Source organism: Callithrix jacchus, chromosome 11, assembly GCF_049354715.1.
Source record: "Callithrix jacchus isolate 240 chromosome 11, calJac240_pri, whole genome shotgun sequence".
In the NCBI taxonomy this organism is placed as follows: domain Eukaryota; kingdom Metazoa; phylum Chordata; class Mammalia; order Primates; family Cebidae; genus Callithrix; species Callithrix jacchus.
The window spans coordinates 27811731-27835807 of NC_133512.1; the positions used below are offsets into that span (position 1 = coordinate 27811731).

Sequence of the window (24077 nt, forward strand, 5' to 3'; positions counted from 1 at the left end):
TGAATTATATCCTGAAGGGTATTTTCCAGCTTGGATTCATTCTCTCCGTCGCATTCAGGTACACCTTTCAAACGTAAATTTGGTCTTTTCACATAGTCCCACATTTCTTGGAGACTTTGCTCATTCCTTTTTATCCTTTTTTCTCTGATCTTTTCTTCACGTTTTATTTCATTAAGTTGGACTTTGACCTCTGATATCCTTTCTTCTGCTTGAACAATTCAAGTGTTTAACCCTGTGCATACTTCTCGGAGTTCCTGTATTGTATTCTTCAGTTCCATTAATTCACTCATACTCCTCTCTAAGTTGTCTATTCTCAATGGGATTTCAACAAACCTTTTTTCAACGTTCCTAGTTTCTTTACATTGGGCTACAACGTGTTCTTTTAACTCACCAAAGTTTGTTATTATCCATTCCTTGAAGAGTGATTCTGTCATCAGGATGCGCTCATTCTCCATCAAGCCTTGTTCCATTGTTGATGTGGAACTGTGATCATCTTTAGAGGGAGAGGCGTTCTGATTTTGAGTGTTCTCAGCTTTTTTACGCTGGTTTCTTCCCGTCATTGTAAATTTATCGTCCTGCCGTCTTTGAATTTACCAACTTTCAGATTAGGTCTCTTGAGTGGGCGTCCAGGTTGTTAGTTCCCAGGGCCAGAGCAGCAGCGTTAAACCTGATGGTGCTTTTCTGCCCAGGATTCTCCTGTCTGGCTTCCTTCTTGTGTCGGTAGTAGGCGACTCTGCCTTCCCGGGGCTCCAAACCTTGGTCAGAAGGGGAACCGGTCCCGTTTACTCTGAGCCAAGTGCTGCCGCACCGAGGTGCCGTCACAGCCACTGAGCCAGGCTCTGGTGTCGTGCTGGGGGCCCTTGTGGGTCCTCCGAACCTGTTTACTCTGCTCCAAGAGCTGCCGCGCCGAGGTGCCCGCGGAACCGCTGCGCCGGCCACGCGAGTCGCACTGGCCACCCGTGTGTTTCCTCCACTGGGGGATCTTCTGCTCCGTGAGCGACCAGAATTTGTCTGAAAGTGTGGCGTTTTCTAGTTCTCCGCTCCTTCTCTGAGAGCTGCAATCCCGGGATGTTAGCGATCGGCCAGAAAAAATTGTTTCTTATCACCATCATTCTAATTGTTGCTATGTGTTCATGATATTGTAAAAATTTCTTGCAGTTAGTATTTCTTACATTCATATTTTGTCTGCTTGTTAACTATTCTTTATTTTGACTTTTCCAACTTGAGAATAATAAAATTGCCAATGTGTGGTTGACAACTAAATGTTCTTCAGGTATCCTAGAATGGCCACAAGGCAACCCTGAGATTTGCCTCTTCATCTTATAAAAGGAAGAACAGAAATAATTCGTTTTATTTGGTATTTCCAAAATTTCAATTACCCTAAAACGTATGAAAAAGCTCTTTTTAGTTGTCTAAACATAGAATAATAAATTCTGATAAATCACATGAGAAATTTCAAACAGTCATTTAATATCAGAAAATAAAAACCCCTTTGAGTTCTGATGAAATGGACCTTTTCAAGAGATTTTAAGCTCTTGAATCTTAAAAATCTGCTGGGAAGAGATTAAAGACAGCTATAACCCAAGACCCTCAGATTGAAGAGATGGTGACACTAAGTAGACAGCATCTACCCGACACAGAACAAGGTTACTTTTCTGATAGTTCTGCTTTTCTTTGTTTTTCCCACCCTACTGGTAATCTTTTATGTTATTGTATTGTGGTGCCCCCTAGCAAGCACCAAAAGGCTTCACAGATTGTGTTTACATGTTCTCACTGTTATATTTTCATTCTCCCAAGATCCTTCTACATCACATGAGAAGGCAAATTCTCGTTTGTTCTCAGTCCATAGCTCCTGCTCTACAAACCTAAATCTATAGCTGGATTTTTTTTTTTTTTAAGTCAGACTCGCTCTGTCACTCAGGCTGGGTGGGGTGCACTGGCGCAATCTCAGCTCACTGCACCCTCTGCCACCTGGGTTCAAGTGATTCTCCTGCCTCAGCCTCAGGAGTAGCTGGGATTACAGGTGCCTGCCACCACAACTGGCTAATTTTTGTATTTTTTGTAGAGATGGGGTTTCACCATGCTGCCCAGGCTGATCTCAAACTTCTGACCTCAGGTGATCCTCCTGCTTCAGCCTCCCACAGTGCTGGGATTACAGGCGTTGGATTGTTTTTATTCCCAACCTGACCTCACTGATAAAAATTAACAGCTGTTACATTAATAACTTAGACAGCTGATTTTCTTCTACAAGTCCCTTCCCATATTCGAAGCTTCCTCACATTTGTTACCCCCAACCTTCAAACTTTTAAAACTTGGAACGTAACCTCAAGTCAACAAAATACTTCTGCTGAAATCATTTGAGCACAGCTTACTAGGAGTGGAAACAAATACTGGGGCTAGCCTTGTGGCCATGGTCAGCTGGTTCTCTCCAGACTCTCCAGCCTGACTTGCAGGAACTGTTTACATTCACTCAGGAAATCTACCCACCTCCAGGCACAAGTAGTTTGCTCATACCTACTGTGATGTATTAATCTGCTCTCACACTTCTAATAAAGACATACCTGAGTCTGCGTAATTCCTGAAGGAAAGAGGTTTAATGGACTTACAGCTCCACATTCGGGAGTCCTCACAATCCATGGCAGAAGGCAAGGAGGAGCAAAGTCGTGTCTTACATTGCAGCAGGCAAGAGCGGTGTACAGGAGAACTCTGTTTTATAAAACCATCAGATCTTGTGAGACTTACTATCACGAAAACAGCGCAGGAAAAACTCACCTCCATGAATGAATTACCTCCCACTGGCTCTCTCATAACACATGGGGATTATTACAATTCAAGGTGAGATCTGGGTGGGGACACACAGCCAAACCACATCATTTACACTCTCAATACAGATGACCCCACATTCCTACATGGCTTCTTTTCAACCAAGAAATCATAATTTGAGAGATGCAGCTAAAACAGTACAACTGATTATAGAGGAAATAGCATTCTATACAAACTCTCAGAAAATGAAAGGGGAAAGACTGAACACTTCCCAACTTTCTTAATGAGCCCACCATTAACCTGACACCAAAACCAAAGATACTGCAAGAAAACAACAGACCATGTCCTTCACAGACATATATGTAAAAAATCTTCAACCAAATGTTAGCACATTGAATCCATAAATACATAAAAAGTTGGGTCAACATTCAAAAATTAATCAATAAAGTCATCCTATCAGTTGATTAGACAAGAAAAATCATATGATTATTTAATTTGATGGGAAAAAAAACATTTGCCAAAATTCAACATCCATTCATAACAAAAATCCTCTTAGCAAAAGACTGAATGCTTTCCCCTTAGGTTCAAGAACAAGCAAGGCTCTCAGCTTCAGTAGTGAGATCTATTTCTATTAGCTAACATAATAAGGGAGAAGTGAGAGGGAAGGAGAGGGAAGGGACAGAGGCAGAAAGTGACAGATGATGGGGAGGAAGAGCAAACAATAAAAAGAGAATAAAAGAAAATAAACAAGAGATGTACAGATTATAAAGGAATAAATAAATGGTTTCTATCTGTGGACAACATAATTGCCTAAGAAGGAAATTGCACAGAATCTACAAAAAATAGCTAATAGAACAACAAATAAGTGAGTTTCGGAAGAGCACAGATACAAAAGAAAATACGCAAAAATCAATCTTTTTCATATAATAGCAGTAAACTGAATATTAAAAACTTAAAAACAGTATTATTTACAATAGCACTAAAAATCACAAATACTTAAGTATAAACCTGCTAAATTATGCTGTATGTTGAAAACCATAAAACACTGATGAAAGACACTTTAAAAAACTGAAATAGGCTGGGCGCCGTGGCTCATGCCTGTAATCCCAAAGTGCTGGGCTGAGGCAGGCAGATCACCTGGGGTCAAAAGTTCGAGATCAGCCTGGCCTACATAGTGAAACCCCATCTATACTAAAAATACAAAAATTAGTCGGGTGTGGTGGTGCATGCTGTAATCCCAGCTACTCGGGAGGCTGAGGCAGGAGAATTGTTTGAACCCGGGAGGCGGAGGTTGCAGTGAGCCAAGATCACGCCACTGCACTCCAGCCTGGACAACAGAGCGAGATTATCACAAACAAACAAACAAAAACCCTGAAATAAATGGCGAGATACATTATATTCACTGGCAACAGGACTCAATATTGTTAAGATGTCAAAATTGATCTGTAGGTTCAATGCAATCCCAAAATCCCAGTAGAAGGTTTGGTAGTAATTAACAGGCTGATTCTAAAATGTATATGGAGGGGCAAAGGAGGTATAAAAACTAATTTGAGGAAAATATGAAAAAATATACATCATTTGTAGTGGGAGAATGAAAATAAAAAAACAACAAAATGCACTGTATACCCAAATCAAAATAACAAAATAGCAAAAACATCAAAACCACAGACAATCCCAAATTCTGGTGAGAATGTCAATCACCTGGAATTTTCATACACTGTTGATGAGAATGCAAAGTGGCAACACCACTTTAAAAAATCCATCTGGCAATTTCCTAGTAAGTATATATATATATTAATATAACTAGCAATACCACTCCTAGGAATGTACTCGAGAAACAAAATCTTTGATTCACATAAAAGCATCTAGGTGAATCTTCACAGCAGCTTAACCATTGTCATTAAAAACTGGAACCAACCCAAATCTTACACTAGTAAATGGATAAGCAAACCATGGATTGCCATTCAGCAATGAAAATGACCAACCTGCTGATACACATGACAACATGGATGACTCAAATGATTAGGCTAAGTGGAAAAAGCTGGACTTCTGTGATTTATTCTCATTCATATTCAAGTTGCTTGCATAACTTGCGATCTTTATTGCTTGTCACTTATTCTTGAATAAGTATTTAACAGGAGTCTCCTGATGTTTGAGATGAGCCCTCTTCCAGAGAGATCTTGCTGTGCTTCTGCCAAATTCAGATTTTGAGAATCCTTGGCCCAACCAGCTATGTATACTTAAGAAGCTAATCTTCAGGAAAACAGATACACACAGGCATTCCCGGGAAATTGCATTTTCTATTTATTTTCCTCCCTGCTCCAAGAACACCAAGGTAGCCACAGTTCATCCCAACTGCTGGGAAGAGGGCACTGGGTTCAGTTCTGACTCCTCCTTACCTTTAGCATGTTGCTCCTTGTTATCCGATTCCTGTTGGTGGGGTCTCCTGCAAATACCCTGTCTTAGGTGGGCTCTGTGCTCTGACATGCTTTTTGGCTCAGCAAGGCCACAGAAACAACAGACAAGTGTTTGTGGTATCAGCAACTGCTGCCTCAGCACAGGCAGCTTTTTGTTCCAATAAGTTCCTCAATTTTTTTTAGTTCTTCACTTAAAAAAAAATCCATTATTTTCTTTCTGCAAGTTTTCATAGTTAGCCATCATCAGAAACTGGAAGTCCAAACATGCTACTATTATTTAAGTAATTGGTACATGTTATAAATTCAAATCTTACAGAAAGAGACAAAATGAAAAAAAGCAGTCTCTCCATGTCCTCTCCTCCCCATTCCAGTTCCACCCACTCCAAGTAAAGCAAAAAGTGCTTTACTTATGCTTCCAAAAGTTCCTACAACAGATATCTATTAATTTTGCAGTGGCAAAAAATTTACTTTAAGACATCCCTGGAACTCCTAATCTGCTGATACCTATAACCTCCATAGCTCCAAATAACATCCTTCTATCTCTGTCTCTTGTTCACAAAGTCCTACTCTAAGGATACCCTTTATACTCCCCTTGAAAAGGTGGAGTAGATTACTTCCTTGCCATGATCCCAATATGTTAGTCTTATTATTTCAGAGCTTACTGAGTGCCAACTATGTGCCAGGCAGTGTATCAGAACCTGTGGATACAATAGTAGTCAAAACTAACAAAGTCCCTGACTTCACAGTGCTTATATTCTGGAAGGAGAGTGACAATAAACAAACATAATATTTGTCAGGTAAGTGTTATAGAAAAATAGAACTGAGTAAAGGAAACAGGGAATGCAGGGGTTAGGGCAGATTCATGAACTGGTAAGACATTCTTATTTTGTATTGTATAGTTAAGGAAGGGCACTCAGATAAAGCGATCTCTGAGCCAAAGCAACAAAGGAAGTGAAAGAGGAAGCCTGTGGATACTTGGAATAGGCAGAAGGAAGAACAAGTGCCAAGGCCCTGACACGGGCTTACTTGCCTGGTGTATCTAGGAATAGCTTCAGGAGAACGAGTCAGGGGTGAGCAGGAAATGAGGAACTAGCGAGGTAGGAGTAAGTGGCATGTACATGGCTGTGTATGCATGCATGCACACAGCAGATGGCTGAGGGCATTTGAAGTCATGGTAAAGACCTTAGCTTTGGCTCTGAGTAAGATGGGAGCCATGGGGGATTTTCAGCAGAGTAGTACATAGCTGGACATTGTATTTCTTAATTAAAACGACCCCTACTTTATCATCAACTTTAGACCAAAATGTTAATCAAAACATTTTTTTAACAGTAAAATACTGGGAGAAATTATTTGACCACAAGCATTGTTTAAAGATATGGCACAACTATGAAATGAAATACTATGCAAATACAAAACACGATAAATGGAATGTTAGAAATGCGGTACTAAAACACCACATATAATGTTATCCTGTGAATATATATGCATTGAAGAGTATGGAAAGACATATGCCAACAAACAAGGAGAAAAATCTCTGGGGAGATGAAAAAAGAACTAGAAAGAATGTTTTTTTCCTTCGTGCTTTACTTGTTGTTTCCAAAATTTCCTACAACAGATATTTATTATTTTGCAGTGGGAAAATTTTTACTTTAAAACACCCAAAAGATTAGAACCATAAACTAATCATTTTCTTTGCTTTAAGCTTAAAACAATTATATACAGCGCCTATGAAAATAATGACTATCAACAAAGTGACATGTATGTTGTTAACAAGTATCTAATGAGCAACTGAGCTTCAGCAAAAGCTTAGAGAGCACAGGGTTAATGCCATGCTGCTCCATTTCCCCGCTTACTCGAACAAAGTTAACACTTGCTGATCTAACTCTGCTTGCCAAGTTTTTGATAGTAAGTCCATCGTGTCTCATAACTTCAAAGAGTCTCAAAAGTGCCAAGATCCTAAGACAGGAAATTTCTGGAAGCTGAGAATCTCTGGTTAATAGGGGGTTTGGAGATAGCACACTAGGTTCAGCTCTGACTGAGCACAGTAGAGAAGCAAGTAGCAAACATGGAGATATCCAGGACCATCCAGGCACACGTTCTCCAGCGTTTCTAGGAAAGGTGTCTGTTATAGTTATCAACTGCTGTGTAACAAACCATCCCAAGCTTAGTGAGATAAAACAACAATCATATATTATCTTCTCTCACAATTCTGGGGGTTGACTGGACTCTGGGTAGCTTTCCATCAGGTCTCTCGTCCAGCTGTAGCCAGATGGTGGTTAGGCTGGAATTGTCTAGAAGGCTTCCTCACTCACATGTATGGTGGTTGATATGGTCAGGGCTTTCTCACAAAGCATAGAAGCTTGGTTCCATGGAGAACCTCCCTGAGAGAAAGCCAGTTAGAAGCTGTATTCCCTTTTCTAGCTAAGCCTTGGAAGTCATACAGCAGCATTTCTGCTGAATTCTATTGGTTAGAAACAAGCTACTAGGGCCAGTTCATACTCAGGATGAGTGAAATTAAGATTTTTTTTTTTTTTGCTTTGTTTTGGAGATGGAGTCTCGCTCTGTCCCAGGCTGGAGTGCAGTAGTACAAGTTCCATTCACTGCAACGTCTGCCTCCTGGGTTCAAGCGATTCTCCTGCCTCAGTCTCCCGAGTAGCTGCGATTACAGGTGTGTATCACCACACCCAGCTAATTTTTGTATTTTTAGTAGAGACGGGGTTTTGCCATGCTGGACAGGCTGGTCTTGAACTCCTGACCTCAGGTATCCACTCACCTTGGCCTCCCAAAGTGCTGAGATTATAGGAGTGAGCCACTGTGCCCAGCCAAGATTTTGCTTCTTGAAGGGAGAAATATCAAAGAATTTGTGGGCATGATTTAAAATCAGCAATCCTAACCTCTTGCCAAAAATTACTCAGATGTCTCCACATGCAAAATACATTCACCTCTGCGAAAATTCCCTGAAGTCCTCCATTTTCCAGCATCAGGCTTCAGCTAGGGCTCCAGGACCCTGCCATGTAAATTAGTTCTAGATGCAGAAGCAACTCTTGTTATAGCATCTCATGTACCATTGCTATCTGAGGTAATATAAACTAAAAGAGACAAGTTATTTACCTCCACACACCCAATATACAATGGTTGGACAGAAGAGAACCACTACACTTCTTTCAAAAAGAAGGAAAAGGGCAGACATATAGCAGCCATTCATCCATAGCAATTCTAAAATCCTTCTGGGCTCACTTCTGTTTTCTGGGAATGAGTCTCCACAGTTTTCACCTGTCTTCTCAGCCCTTGATCCTGCCCTCTGATATATTTATTCTACCCTCCCACCCCGCTGCCCCCAAATGTACCTGTAACTATGTTTGCAGTTAATCTGTTTTCTTCCTGTCTGCAAAAGTTTGGGGATTCAAAGGCCTTTTTCATTTTGCATTGTTTCTATCCCTGTTAGAGCTGTGGCATGCCTACCAACATAATTCCCTTAAAAATCTGTGGTTTAATAAGAATCCTATTTGGGATTTACAAATCTCTCCGAGACACGCCTTCTTTACCATGAGCTCTTTCTATCACTGCTTTGGGAGAATGCCATTAAGGTTCTTGGAAGCCCTATTTTTTTTTTTTTAAAAGGAGAGATCTATGAGGCACATGCTTAGATCATCTGTCTTTTTGACAAGGTCTTTGAAGCCCAACCATAAATCTTCCTGAAGTCTCTCAATCACATCCTTGGCTTCACTTTCAGAGCACGTTTTCCTAGAACATTTTCCAAGATTTGCTCTTTGGACAGAAGGATTTTTAAATTTTAATGCCATCTGCAATCTGCAGAAGCTAGGAAGATAAAGTCTTTTTTTCTTTTAAATCAAGTCTTGATTCTTTTTTATTTAGAAGTTCTTTGAACTTTGTCCTCTGTCATTTTATTACCGGTCATTTTATTTTATTCACTAGAATAAAATAAATGTCATTTTATTCACTAGGGTGAGTGCTTCTGGGCTCTGGCCCCACAGCAGTGTCTAGGGATGTGTTACAACTAAGGTTCTTTTACCAGTTGCTGTTTGTGGATGGCTAATGTTAACCAAGTCAGTGGAGAGTCAGAGTGATCAATTTTTACACTCTCCCCTCTTGGTATCTATGTTCTTGTTCAGCGCCCAGAAGAATCGGGTTGCAGTTTGAAAGGTGATGAATGTGGAGAAATTTATTAAGTGGTGGAAGTGGCTTTCAGCAGAAGGGGAGCTGGAAAGGGGATGGTGCAGGAAGAAGGTCTTTTCCTGAAGCCCAGCCCTCTCTGGCCAGGCTCCTTTGTAACATCATGCCATCTGAAGTTACACTGCATTTATCTGTAGTCTCTGATGCCCAGTTGCTTCTTCTCTTGATTTCAGCCACTTGTCTCTTTGCTAACTGAGGTTGAGTTTACATGGGCACAGGATGGTGGGGAGGGTGGGCCAAAAAAGGCAACATTTGAGTGGGAAAATAGGAATAACTGTTCTCATTTAGGGCCACAGTTTCCAGGCTTGAGGCTGGGGCCTTTGCAGGGGAATTGCTGTCTTCTACCCAGAATTTCCCTGCCTCCTGTCCATATCACTATCAAATGTGGTGATGTTGCAAAAACTTTATCACATAGCAAGGAATTTTTCTCCAACTACCAATAACAATTTCCTTTTTGCTGATGAGAACACACTTGCTCATCTTCCTGTACGCCTTCACTAACACGGCCCTTGAGACCTGCTGAGCTTTGCCAATAGTTTCCTCGAGCCTCTTACAACTTCCACCTGCTCCCCAGTCTCAAAGCCAATGCCAGGTTTTAGGATTTTGTAATGGCAGCACCCTATTCAGGTACCAAATTCTGTTCTGGGTATCTGTTGCTGCATAACAAACTACTCCACTGGCTCTCATCGTCCAACACTCCCACTAGCTTCAGCTTGGAGAAACTGGGGACCCTTATACATTGCTGTTGGGAATGTAAAATGGTGGAGTCAAAAGCTTGGCAGTTTTCAGAAAGTTAAACACAGAGTTACCATATGATCCAACAAATTACTCTTAGGTATGTGCCCAAAGGAATTAAAAACACATTCACACCAAGACCTATACACTAATGCTCATGGTAGCATTATTCATAACGGCCAAAGAGTAAAAACAGCCCCAATTTCCATAAACAAAATGTGGTACATACAATAGAATATTATTCAACCACGAAAAAAAAGTACAGATATGGGTTACAACACAAGTGAACTTTGAAAACATAATGCTGAATTAAAGAAACAGACAAAACACCACCTGCTATATAATTCCATTTAATAAAATGTCCAGAACAGACAGATCCACAGAGACAGAAAGTAGGTTAGTTATTGGTGGGGCAAGGAGGGAAGGGGGAAATGGAGAGTAACCACTAATGGGCATAGGATTTCTTTTTAAAGCGATGTAAATGTTCTGGAATCCATGGTGATGGTTGTACAATCTTGTGAATATGCTAAAAAAAAAAAAACCACGGTGAATTGTATACCTCAAAACAGTGAATTCTATGGCATATAAATATCTCAACTAAAAATGACAAACAAAAAGAATAATGGCAAACTTCTTGTTTGAAGACAATAGAGTAACATCTTTAAAGTGCTGAAAGAAAACACAACAAAAACAAAGGATAATCTTCTAGAACTAGTATAAATTTCTTTCAAAACCAAAGTTGATTATTTCAAAATTTACTGTAATTCTACAGTAATTAAGCAAGTATGATATTAACATAGACATATAAATTAATGGACTAGAATAGGGCCCAGAAACAGGTCCACATATAGAAAGTTACTTGATTTGCAACAAAGATGGCAAGTTAATGCAATAGGCAAATGATATCATTTCACCAAATGACCTGGAACAAACTGGAGAATGATATGATTAAGTATGAACCTCAGGCCTTAACCTCACAATAGACAAGAATTAACTCAACTTCTATCATAGATCTGGATCTAAGAGCCATACAGAAAATCTTTGTGACTTTGTATAATGTAACAATTTCTTAGGACAAAAAAGGGCAGGAAAACAGGAAAGAATAAATAAATTTGACATCAAAATTTTAAAATATGCTCTTTCAAAGGTACTATTAAGAAAATGGGAGAACGACTCAAGATGGCACAGTGAGAACAACCCAGGATTGAAGCTCTCGGTGAACGTGCGAAGGGTGAGTCAGGGACATTTCCAGAAAGATCTTTGTTGCCCACAGAATGGGAAAATTCCCAGGTATAAAAAAGAAGCAAGACGCCAGCGCAGCGGTTTTGGCTGGTGCAGCCGGTGGCCGGTGTAGCCAGCAGCCAGCGCTACAGCGCAGCGGCGCTCCACAGCGCTCCGCACAAAGTGCACTTGTCCAGGTGCCCTGTTTAACCGGCAATCTGAGACTTGAGAGGGCAGATTGGCACATCCATCTGATTGAACGGGACTTGGACAGTGAGCCAGACCAGGAGATTTCAGGGAAACGGTGTTTGGGCCAGCGCAGTGGGACAAACAAAACAGCAATTTGAAACGCTCAGGGCGGAGAGTTTCACTGCGGGCACAGCTGAACCCAGGACGGTGCAGCTCAGTGGGGGAGGGGCGCCCGCCATTACTGAGGCAATCGCCCCTACTGAGGTTACACTCCCATTGCTGACACAGCCTGCCGTTACCAAGGCAACCCGCCACAACAGAGAGACTCCGCCACAGGGCATAGCCCATGGCAGCAGGGCAGAGACCGCAGCAGAAGGGCAGAGCCTGCAGCAACAGGGCGGACCTCACACCAGCAGGGCGGAGCCTCGGCAAGCAAATAGTGACTAGACTGCCTCCTAGCTGGGCAGGACAGCGCAACAGACACTCATAAAGAAAGCCCCAACCCCCCGAGACAGAGCATCTGAGAAAAAAAGGGTTTTTTAAAATGAGTTCTGCTGCAGCAGAATTAAACGTAGCAGCCTAACAGCCCTGAATGAACAGAGCTCACAGCTCAGCACTTCAGCTCCTATAAAGTACTGACTGTTTCCTCAAGCAGCTCCCTGACCCCTCTATATCCAGAAGACTGACATTTGGCAGGCATCATTCTGGGACAAAGATAGCAGAAAAAGAAACTGGTAGCATCCCTCACTGTTCCGCAGCTGCTATAGGTGCACCCCAGACAAGCAGGGCCTGGAGTGGACCTCAGCAGTCGTACAGTGGAGGGGCTAGACTGGTAGAAGGAAAACCAAGTAGCAGAAATACTTCATCATCAACAATCTGGGCGTCCACTCAGAGACCCAATCGAAAAGTCAGCAACTACTCAGACAACAGGTGGATAAATCCACAAAGACGGGAAGAAACCAGTGCAAAAAGGAGGAAAATACCCGAAACCAGAACACCTCACCTCCTAGAAAGGACCAAAACTCCTCACCAGCAAGGGAACAAAGCTGGACGGAGAATGAGTGTGACGAAATGACGGAATTAGACTTCAGAAGGTGGATAATGAGAAACTTTAGTGAGCTAAAAGAACATGTTTTAAATCAATGCAAAGAAACTAAGAACCTTGAAAAAAGATTTGAAAAAAGATTCGAGGAAATGATAACAAGAATGGATAACTTAGAGAGGAATATGAATGAATTGAAGGAGCTGAAAAACACAATACGAGAACTTCGTAAAGCATGCACAAGTTTCAACAGCCGAATTGACCAAGCAGAAGAAAGAATATCAGAAGTTGAAGATCAACTCAATGAAATAAAACGAGAAACCAAGATTAGAGAAAAAAGTGCAAAAAGGAATGAACAAAGTCTCCAAGAAATGTGGGACTATGTGAAGAGACCTAACCTATGTTTGATAGGTGTACCAGAATGTGATTAAGAGAATGAATCCAAGCTGGAAAATACTCTTCAGGATATTATCCAGGAGAATTTCCCCCACCTAGCAAGGCAGGCCAACACTCAAATGCAGGAAATAGAGAAGGCCACAAAGATATTCCGCAAGAAGAGCAACCCCAAGGCACATAATCGTCAGATTCCCCAGAATTGAAATAAAGGAGAAAATACTAAGGGCAGCCAGAGAGAAAGGTCGGGTCACCCACAAAGGGAAGCCCATCAGACTCACAGCAGATCTCTCGGCAGAAACCCTACAAGCCAGAAGAGAGTGGGGACCAATATTCAACATCCTTAAAGAAAAGAACTTTCAACCCAGAATTTCATATCCAGCCAAACTGAGCTTCATAAGTGAAGGAAAAATAAAATCCTTTGCGAACAAGCAAGTACTCAGAGAGTTTGTCACCACCAGGCCTGCTTTACAAGAGCTCCTGAAAGAGGCACTACACATAGAAAGGAACAACTAGTACCAGCCACTCCAAAATCACACTAAATGCTAAAGACCATCAACATAATGAAGAATCTACATCAACTAATGGGCAAAACAGCCAGCTACCATCAAAATGGCAGTATCAAATTCATACATAACAGTATTAACCCTAAATGTAAATGGACTAAATGAACCAATCAAAAGACACAGACTGGCAAATTGGATAAAAAACCAAAACCCATCAGTGTGCTGTATCCAGGAAACCCATCTCACATGCAAGGATACACAAAGGCTCAAAATAAAGGGATGGAGGAAGATTTACCAAGCAAATGAAGAGCAAAACAAAGCAGGAGTTGCAATTCTCATCTCTGATAAAATAGACTTTAAAGCAACAAAGATCAAAAGAGACAAAGAAGGTCATTACATAATAATAAAAGGATCGATACAACAAGAAAAGCTAACTATCCTAAACATATATGGACCCAATACAGGAGCACCCAGATACATAAGGCAAGTTCTTAATGACTTACAAAGAGACTTAGACTCCCACACAATAATAGTGGGAGACTTTAACACTCCACTGTCAATATTAGACAGATCAACCAGACAGAAAATCAACAAGGATATCCAGGGCTTCAACTCAGACCTCGAACAAGCAAACCTGATATACATTTACAGAACTCGCCACTCCAATCCACAGAATATACATTCTTCTCAGCACCACATCACACCTACTCTAAAATTGACCACATAATTGGAAGTAAAGCACTGCTCAGCAAATGCAAAACAACTGAAATCATAACAGTCTCTCAGACCATAGTGCAATCAAGTTAGAACTCAGAATTCAGAAACCAACTCAGAACCGGACAGCTTCATGGAAACTGAACAACTGGCTCTTGAATGTTGACTGGATAAACAATGAACTGAAGGCAGAAATAAAGAAGTTCTTTGAAACTAATGAGAACGAAGATACAACATGCCAGAATCTCTGGGACACATTTAAAGCAGTCTCTAGAGGAAAATATATAGCAATAATTGCCCATACGAGGAGAATGGAGAGATCCGAAATTGACACCCTAGAGTCAAAATTGAGAGCTAGAGGAGCAAGACCAAAAAAACTCAAAACCTACCAGAAGACAAGAAATAACTGAGATCAGAGCTGAACTGAAGGAGATAGAGACACGAAAAACCCTTCAAAAAAATCAATAAATCCAAGAGCTGGTTTTTTGAAAAGATCAACAAAATAGACAAACCACTAGCCAGATTGATAAAAAAAGAAGAGAGAACAACCAAATAGATGCAATAAAAAATGACAAAGGGGAAATCACGACAGATTCCACAGAAATTCAAACCATCATCAGAGAATATTACAAACAATTCTATGCACATAAACTAGTAAACCTGGAAGAAATGGATAAATTCCTGGACACCTGTGTCCTCCCAAGCCTAAACCAGGAGGAAGCTGAAACTATGAATAGACCAATAACAAGGTCAGAAGTCAAGGCAGCAATTAAGAGCCTACCACACAAAAAAAGCCCAGGTCCAGATGGATTCACAGCCGAATTCTACCAAACACACAAAGAGGAGCTAATACCATTTCTTCTGAAACTATTCCAAATAATCCAAAAAGAGGGAATACTTCCCAAATCATTTTATGAGACCAACATCATCCTGATACCAAAACCTGGCAGAGACCCAACGAGAAAAGAAAACTTCAGGCCAATATCCATGATGAACACAGATGCAAAAATCTTCAATAAAATATTGGCAAGCCGATTGCAACAGCAATCAAAACACTTACCCATCATGATCAAGTAGGATTCATCCTGGGGATGCAAGGCTGGTTCAACATACGCAAGTCTATGAATGTAATTCACCACATAAACAGAACCAAAAACAAAAACCACATGATTATCTCAATTGATGCAGAGAAGACATTTGACAAAATTCAACAGCCCTTTATGCTAAAAACCCTCAATAAACTTGGTATCGATGGAACGTATCTCAAAGTAATAAAAGCTATTTACGACAAACCAACAGCCAATATCATACTGAATGGGCAAAAACTGGAAGCATTCCCTTTGAAATCCGGCACTAGACAAGGATGCCCTTTTTCACCACTCCTATTCAATATAGTACTGGAAGTTCTAGCCAGAGCAATCAGGCAAGAAAATGAAATAAAGGGTATTCAAATAGAAAAGGTGGAAGCCAAATGGTCTCTATTTGCAGACGACATAATAGTATACCTAGAAGACCCCATTGCCTAAGCCCAAAAACTCCTGAAACTGATAAGCAACTTCAGCAAAGTCTCAGGATATAAAATCAATGTGCAAAAATCACAAGCATTCGTCTACACCAATAACAGACTTAAAGAAAGCCAAATCAAGAACGAACTGCCATTCACAATTGCTAGAAAAAGAATAAAATACCTAGGAATACAACTCACAAAAAATGTAAGGGACCTCTTCAAGGAAAACTACAAACCACTACTCAACGAAATAAGAGAGGACACAAACAGATGGAGAAACATTCCATGTTCATGGTTAGGAAGAATCAATATCGTGAAAATGGCTATACTGCCCAAAGTAATTTACAGAATCAACACAATCCCCATCAAGCTACCATTGACTTTCTTCACAGAACTGGAAAAAACCACCATGAGCTTCATATGGAACCAAAAGAGAGCCCGCATAGCCAAGTCAATTCTAAGCAAAAAGAACACAGCGGGGGGCATCACACTACCGGATTTCAAACTATACTAAAAGGCTACAGTAATCAAAACAGCATGGTACTGGTACCAAAACAGAGATACAGACCAATGGAACAAAACAGAGGCACCGGAGGCAACACAACATATCTACAACCATACAATCTTTGATAAACCTGACAAAAACAAGCCATGGGGAAAAGATTCCCTGTTTAATAAATGGTGTTGGGAAAACTGGCTAGCCATGTGCAGAAAGCAGAAACTGGACCCCTTCCTGACACCTTACACTAAAATTAACTCCAGATGGATTAAAGACCTAAACATAAGACCTGGCACCATAAAAACCCTAGAAGAATATCTAGGCAAAACCATCCAGGACATAGGAGTGGGCAAGGACTTCATGAACAAAACACCAAAAGCATTGGCAACAAAAGCCAAAATAGACAAATGGGACCTAATCAAACTCCACAGCTTCTGCACGGCAAAAGAAAGTCACTAGAGTGAATCGGCAGCCAACAGAATGGGAAAAAATTTTTGCAGTTTACCCATCTGACAAAGGGCTGATATCCAGAATTTACAAAGAACTCAAACAGATTTACAGGAAAAAAACAAACAAGCCCATTCAAAACTGGGCAAAGCATATGAACAGACACTTTACAAAAGAAGACATACATGAGGCCAACAGTCATATGAAAAAATGCTCATCATCACTGGTCATTAGAGAGATGCAAATCAAAACCACATTGAGATACCATCTCACGCCAGTTAGAATGGCGATCATTAAAACATCTGGAGACAACAGATGCTGGAGAGGCTGTGGAGAAGAAGGACTTTTACACTGTTGGTGGGAGTGTAAATTAGTTCAACCATTGTGGAAGACAGTGTCGCGATTCCTCAAGGCCTTAGAAATAAGAAATTCCATTTGACCCAGCAATCCTATTACTGGGTATATATCCAAAGGACTATAAATCGTTCTACTATAAGGACACATGCACACGAATGTTCATTGCAGCACTGTTTACAATAGCAAAGACCTGGAACCAACCCAAATGCCCATTGATGATAGACTGGACTGGGAAAATGTGGCACATATACACCATGGAATATTATGCAGCAATCAGAAATGATGAGTTCGTGTCGTTTGTAGGGACATGGATGAATCTGGAGAACATCATTCTCAGCAAACTGACACATGAACAGAAAATGAAATACCGCATATTCTCACTCATAGGCGGGGGATGAAAAATGAGAACACATGGACACAGGGAGGGGAGTACTAAACACTGGGGTCTATCGGGGGGAAAACAGGAGGGCCAGCGGCGGGGGGAGCTGGGGAGGGATAGCCTGGGGAGAAATGCCAAATGTGGGTGAAGGGGAGAAAGGAAGCAAAACACACTGCCATGTGTATACCTATGCAACTGTCTTGCATGTTCTGCACATGTACCCCAAAACCTAAAATGCAATAAAAAATTTAAAAAAAAAATGGAAAAGGCAAGCATAGATTGAGAATTCATTCACAAATTACATATCTAAGACTTGGATGAAAAACAAGGAACTCTTACAATTCAATAATAAGATATACAACTGCAACTTCAGCAAAGTCTCGGGACACAAAATTAATGTGCAAAAATCACAAGCATCCCTATACACCAATAATAGACAAACAGAGCCAAATCATGAGTGAACTCTCAGTCACAATTGCTACAAAGAGAATAAAATAGATAGGAATACAACTTACAAGGGATGTGAAGGACCTCATCAAGGAGAACAAAAAACTACTGCTCAAGGAAATAGGAGAGGACACAAACAAATGGAAAAACATTCCATGCTCACTGATAGGGAGAATCAGTATTGTAATAATGGACATACTGCCCTAAGTAATTTATAGATTCAGTGCTGTCCCCTTCAAGCTGCCAATGACTTTCTTCAAAGAATTAGAAGAACTACTTTAAATTTCATATGGAACAAAAAAAGAGCCCATATAGCTAAGATAATTCTAAGCAAAAAGAAAAAAACTGGAGGCATTACACTACCAGACTTCAAACTATATTGCAAGGCTACCGTAATCAAAACAGCATGGTACCAAAACAAATATATAGGCCAATGGAACAGAACAGAGGCTGCAAAATAACACCATACATCCACAACCATCTGATCTTTGACAAATCTGACAAAAACAAGAATGGGGAAAGGATTCCCTATTTAATAAATGGTGTTGGGAAAACTGGCTAGCCATATGCAGAAAACTAAAACTAGATCCCTTCCTTACACCTTATACAAAAATTAACTCAAGATGGATTAAAGACTTAAATGTAAAACCTAAAACCATAAAAACCCTAGCAGAAAACCTAGGCAATACCATTCAGGAAATAGGCCTGGACAAAGACTTCATGACTAAAACACCAAAAGCAATGGCAACAAAACCCAAAATTGACAAATGGGATCTAATTAAACTACAGATCTTCTGCGCAGCAAAAGAAACTGTCATCAGAGTGAACAGGCCACTTACAGAATGGGAGAAAATTTTTGCAATCTATCCATCTGACAAAAGACTAATATCCAGAATCTACAAGGAACTTAAATAATTTACAAGAAAAAAACAAGCAACCCCATCAAAAAGTGGTCAAATGATATAAACTGACACTTCTCAAAAGAAGACATTTATGCAGCCAACAAACAGATGAAAAAAAAGCTCATCATCACTGGTCATTAGAGAAATGCAAATCAAAACCACATTCAGATACCATTTCACACCAGTTAGAATGGTGATGATCACTGTAAAGTCAAGATACAACAGATGCTGGGGAGGATGTGGGAAAATAAGAATGCTTTAACACTGTTGGTGGGAGTGTAATTAGTTCAACTATGGTAGAAGACAGTGTGTCAATTCTTCAAGGATCTAGAACCAGAAATACCATTTGACCCAGCAAATCCCATTACTGGGTATATACCCAAAGCAGTATAAATCATTCTACTACAAACACATACACACATGTATGTTTATTGCAGCACTATTCACAATAGTAAAGACTTGGAACCAAACCAAATGCCCATCAATGATAGACTTTTGAAGGCTGAGACAGGCAGATCACCTGAGGTCAGGAGTTTGAGACCATCCTTGCCAACATGGTGAAACCCCGTCTCTACAAAAAATATAAAAATTAGCTGGGCATGGTGGCAGGCACCTGTAATCTCAGCTACTTGGGAGGCTAAGGCAGGAGAATTGCTTGAACCCAGAAGGCAGAGGTTGCAGTGAGATGAGATTGCACCACTGCACTCCAGCCTTGGGGACAAGGGCAAGACTCCATCTCAAAATAAATAAATAAATAATTACCCAGGCATGGTGGCATATGTCTGTAATCCCAGCTACTAGGGAAGATGAGACAAAAGAAGTGCTTCAACCTGGGAGGCAGAGGCTACGGTGAGCCAGGATCGTGCCATTGTACTCCAGTCAGGGCAACAAGAGAAAAACTCCATCTCAAAAAAAAAAAAGGAAAAGAAAAAATGTGGCACATATACACAATGGAATACTATGCAGCCATAAAAAAGGATGAGTTCATTTCCTTCTCAGGGACATAGATGAAGCTGGAAACCATCATTCTCAGCAAACTAACACAGGAACAGAAAACCAAACACTGTATGTTCTCACTCACAAGTGGGAGTTGAACAATGAGAACATATGGATACAAGGAGGGGAACATCACACACTGGGGTCTGTCAGGGGGTGGAGATTTTGGGGGAATAGCATTAGGAGAAATACCTAATGTAGATGACAGGTTGATGGGTGTACCAAACCACCATGGCACATGTATACCTATGTAAAAAACCTGCACGTTCTGCACACGTATCCCAGAACTTAATTTAAAAAAAAAAGAGCATCCCAATGAGACCAGGAATGTCTGAGTAAGGAGTTTGGCAAATTCTCTCCTCAAAAAGCAATGATAAAACTTGACAACTTATTTCAGAATTCTAAGAACTGACAAATGCATGCAACAAACTGAGAAACATCTACTCAAGAAAACCTTCTGCACCTTGGTTAGAAGAACAGTGGGAGTCCATGGCACTGTAGTCTGAGGCTGCCCCCATCTCACTCTCCCCTAATCCTCAAATTCTGTCAATATAGTTCCACCAGTGTGTGCAGGCTGTCAAGGCCTGCAGCCTCCCTGCTGGAGGGGGCTGAATTGATATGGAACAGAATGTGGGAAAAATGCACATGAAGGGTATTGTCGAAAGCAATACCTATCTGGACAGCAAACAGAGAAGGCAAACATTGCACCTAAATTGAGAAAATGGCTAGAGCAAGCCACAGACGGGCGAATCAGCCAGAAATTTGAGACCAAGGAAGTGAGGAGCACGGTGTGCAAAGCTGCACACACATGACCCAGCAATTCCACTTCTAAGTACTTAGACAAGACAAATGGAACCATATGTCCAAACAAACAACTGAAGGTGAACATTCATACTAGTACTATTCATAAAAGACCCCAAAATGGAGACAATCCAATCTATCAACTGGCAAATGGATAAACAAATGTGGTATATCTACATAATAGAATACTATTCAGCAAAAAATAAGGGAAAAACTACTAATACATGCTAAACATGGGTGATCTTCAGAAATAATTATGTTAGGTGAAGCCAAATGTAAAAGACTCTATGTTTGTATTATACCATTTATATGTAATACCTAGTCAAGGAAAACCTATGTAGACAAAGTTGATTAGTGGCTGCCTAGGACAAGAGGAGGGGAAAATAGAGGGTGATTGCTAATGAGTATGAGGTTTCTTTAGGGTGATATAAATACTCAAAAACTGATTATGCTGATGACTGTACAACTCAAAAAACATAGGAAAAACTATTTAACTGTATACTTTTAGTGGGTGGATTTTTATGGTATGTAAGTTAAATCTCAAACCTGTTAAAAATAATGGTATAAAGAACTGAACAGACCTTTCACCAAAGATGATACAGGAATGGCAAATAAGCATATAAAAAGATGATTAATGTCACTAGTAGTTAAATAGATTCCAACTAAAATCATGAGATACTACTGCATATCCACTAGAATGGCAAAAATTAAAAACACTGACAGCAGCATATGTTGGCAATAATGTGGTAAAACTGCAACCCTCACACATTGCTGGTGGAAATGTAACGTGGCACAGCCACTTTGGAAAACAGTTTCACAGTATCTTATAAACAAATACTTACCACATGACTCACCCATTTTATCTCTAGGTATTTATTGAAGAGAAATGAAATCACATGTTCACACAAAGATTTATATTCAAATGTTCATAGCCACTTTATTCATAATAGCCCCAAACTAGAAAGAGCCCAGGTTCCCACCAATAGAGAATAACAAACTGTAGCATACTCATCTAATGGAACACTACTGATTCAAGCAATGTCTTATGATGATTCAAGCAACATCACTGCATGTGATGGTCTCAGAGACACTATGCTAAGCAAACAAATTTACACAAATAAATTATATACTGAATGATTTAATCTAATCCACAGTGACAGAACAGGTCGACGTAGGTTGATGAGTGGGAACCAACAATTAAGGGACTTGAAGTAACTTTTCAGGGGTAAAGAAAATATTCTCTATTTTGGTTGTGGTGATACTCACACAGGTATATATGTCTTGTCCAAATTAATCAGACTGTACATGCATAATGTTTTTGTTGCATGTAAATTGTAGCTTAATAAAGTTGCCTTTATGGAGGTTGCAGTGAGCTAATATCTCGTCACTGCACTCCAGCCTGGGCAAGAGCAAGACTCTGTCTCAAAGAAATATAAATTACTTTAAAAAAAACACTAAAGTTGCCTTTAAAAAGCAATGAAGAAAAAGCTGATTAAAAATATAATACTATTCTTACTGATGAAATAGCCTTCTAAAAGTGGAAACAAGTTAGAAAATCTGTGTCTGGCTGACTCTACTTTGATCCTAGTGTTTTCAATACTTTTACCTACTTTCCCCTTCGTTTTAGAAGCAGACACACGGGAAGGTCTGGTACAATGTATAAAAGTTTTACAGGATATAGAGTCAAATAAGTGGTTTTCCAATGACCTTAATAACCTCGTACCTTGTAAGAACTGACACAAATACTTACTGAAGAACTATGTTTCAAACAGCCTTTTACAGGTTTGTGATACTATACATGATTAAGCCCCATTAGGGCAGGCACTATCCTTTTCCCCCATCAATGTTTATGTAGCGTCTCACACAGTGTCTTCCATCTATTGAATGTTCAAGAAATATGTGCTAAATGAATGAAGCAACACTTCCATTCACTCTGCGTTCTAGTTCAAGTAACTCCAATACACGTTCTCCTTCAGGGACAGAGATTTCTGAAGATTACCAAGGTAACTCGAAGAACGAAAATCAGACTAGAGTTACCTACTTAGACTTCAATAGCTTTCTAGTGATTGATGTGAGTGTAGCAGAACACTGCTTTTGAATTATTAACTACTACATGTTTCATTCCTAGTTTGTGCTCCTAGTTGCTTACAGCATTTTATTCAGTGACTCATTGATGGTCTGCTTGGGGAGGGAGAGAAAACGAGGACAAATCAAAGACATTATTTTGAAGGTCTAAGTTGTTTTTTAAATCGAAAGGAAGAAAAGTGTCTGGAAGCTAAAAAGTTTTGATTTGTCAGAGCCATTCTGGAGGTAGAAAGAGCTCTTAGGAATCTACCAATTCTATTGTGAAAATCAAGGATCAAAGCCTGGCTGAATTAGACAATTTATCCTATGAACCAGATTTGGGGAGAATGAATAATGATGCCAGAGCAGTTTTCTCAACCAAAAAGGGTCAAGAGTTTGATCAAGCAGGAAAGAAAATTGAAAGGAATATAGCTAGAGTTCAGTTACAGAGGTCTGAGACACTGTTGGCACCCTTTCCTCTTCATAGGTGAGAAAACCTTTGATAGGTTGTACACTGGCTATACAACAGAATCACACTGGATTAACTTGGAATCTCTGTAGTGAGACCAAGACCTTAATATATTTAAAGAGATGCCTCTATACATCTTTCCCCTCTCCTGAGTTGATCTAATGTTTAGCCAAGAATTGAGAACCACTTGCTTATGGGAATCCCAAAGAAGATGTATGTAATGTCTGTCTTCCCACTGTGTATGCCAACCTTATAGACAACCTCCCTGCCAATCTCTACCACTGACTCCATTCAACACAGCATTTGAGCAAGAATCTCTAGGCACTAAACTATGAACATCTTATTGAAGACACTTTAGAAATGACTACTAGCTGCCTCTCATGCTGGATTTTGAAGGGTCAGCTTTATGAATTGAGGGTTTGGTGGACAAGTTTAACAGTTTAAGCATTGACATGGGCAGGAAGCCAACTATAGCTGGAAGGTCTGAAACCCATGAAAATGTCCCCATAGAACTCAACACAAGAGACAAATATGACTAGAGCTATTCATCAACATCACTCACAATTCCTGAGGATTATCTGGCCAAAGCCTCACAAACACTTCCTAACGATAAAACTGACCAGGTATTCAAACACCATAATCACAATGAAAGCCAATGCTCTCTATGAATGCACATGAAGATTCATTAGACCCTCAACCTTTTAAAGGTATTTGCAGCTCTTTCATTAAAAAATGAGAAAATTGCCTCAACTTAATAATTTAGGACAAATTCTGCTCATGTGCAGCAGTTAAATAAACTTTGAAAGAGACCCAAGAGTCTTCACAAAGTTGGAATTAGAAGGTCTTCAGAAATATTCGGGTAAGGATAGGAATACAAAAGTCTCCCAGAGTCATCTGGACCTTTGCTGTCCAGCACAGTAGCCCCTGGTCACATATGACTCTTGAGCACTTAAAATGTGGCTATAGTCCTGAATAGAGATGTTGCTCTAAGTGTAAAATACACACCAGATTTCAAAGACTAAAAGAAGAATGCAA

At 40.1% G+C, this 24077-nt stretch overlaps 1 protein-coding gene and 1 pseudogene across 2 annotated transcripts in view; both read right to left on the bottom strand.

Annotated features, from left to right (window-relative positions):
- Positions 1–150: 150 nt before the first annotated feature.
- LOC144578340 (26S proteasome regulatory subunit 8-like) overlaps positions 151–24077 on the bottom strand; it is a 28390-nt pseudogene continuing 4463 nt past the window's right edge. The window contains exon 1 of the transcript XR_013523902.1: positions 151–24077. This exon is cut by the window's right edge and continues 4463 nt beyond it. The product of XR_013523902.1 is annotated as a 26S proteasome regulatory subunit 8-like (transcript).
- The window catches only part of ZNRF2 (zinc and ring finger 2), a 101787-nt gene continuing 99130 nt past the window's right edge, over positions 21421–24077 (bottom strand). The window contains exon 6 of the transcript XR_008473330.2: positions 21421–24077. This exon is cut by the window's right edge and continues 10017 nt beyond it. The gene's annotated coding sequence lies outside the window, so the exon portion shown is untranslated.